The following is a 1,155-nucleotide window of genomic DNA, read 5'->3' on the forward strand; positions in this document are numbered from 1 at the left end:
GGGGGTCAGGCCTGTGTGCCCCCTCAACCCATAACTGCTGTCAAACAAAGCAAAACCTTGCAAAGTGATAGCCTCCTGGATTTTTCCTCCCTGCCTTCTGACCCTCAGCAGGGGTGTGGACCTGCACCTTCTGTCCAATGGACAGAGGGCTACAGAGGGGGAGTTCAGGCCTGGGAGGAGTCGGTGTACTCAGACTTTGTCTCCTGTCCCATCTAAGGGCCTGTCTTTGCTGCAGAGAAGTAGTACATAGCCACTCCGAAGTCTTCTCTCCTCACTGTTGACCACAGCTGTGGAGGGTGGAGATGAGCTTCCTTCATGATACATGCTCCAGAGGGACTAGGGAGTTTGAAATGTCTTGCCCAGCCTTGTAATGCCTGAAGATGCAGGGTGGCCCCTGGCCATGCTCCACCGCCTCTTCCTATGCAGATGAGTTTTGGATAGGCAGAGCCTAGCTTGAAACACATGGTTTCCTTGGTGAGGACAGGTTTCCTTGGGGTAGGAAGGCAGCATCTGGTTGTCCACTCTCCCTGAGGTCAGCCCTCAGGGCCTCCAGTCCTCAGTGAAGCCACATCTGAGGCATCATGTGGAGGGAACCTTTTGTGGGACAGATGTGTCACCTTCACTTTACTAAGCCCCCGATTGGGTGTGGCAGCACCTGATCTGTTCTTAAATCTTTAGTCCAAAGGCTGAAGTGCAGTTTGCCTTTTGGTGCTCTGCTCTGAAGGGGGATGGGCATACCCAGTGACCTCAGTTTCACCATCTGTAGCCCTAGGGTTGTTCAGGCCTTTATCTGGGCTGGTACCATTTCTCTTTACCAGACCAGTTTCATGGTACCATATCCAGTTGCTTTTATACTCCCAAGACCCTGCATTTGTGGGGTAGCTTTATCCTCACTGGGTACAGAACCGCCTGGTAGAAGTGGAGGCCATTCCTTGCTGGTAGGGGTGGTGGATTCTTAGGGTCCTATAGGCCAGCTACAATATACCCTGCCAGGTACAGAATATATGTATGGAGTGCAGCCTGAATATCTGGGTTGCCCTCACTGTGTAGGGCATTTATTCACAGTACGAGGACCCCTCTACCCTTCTTGATCACACCAGAGGGCAAAGAAACCACATAGAGGAAGAGCTGGCGAAGATAAACTTGACTCAGTCC

This window comes from Mastomys coucha, unplaced genomic scaffold (assembly GCF_008632895.1).
Source record: "Mastomys coucha isolate ucsf_1 unplaced genomic scaffold, UCSF_Mcou_1 pScaffold15, whole genome shotgun sequence".
Taxonomy (NCBI): domain Eukaryota; kingdom Metazoa; phylum Chordata; class Mammalia; order Rodentia; family Muridae; genus Mastomys; species Mastomys coucha.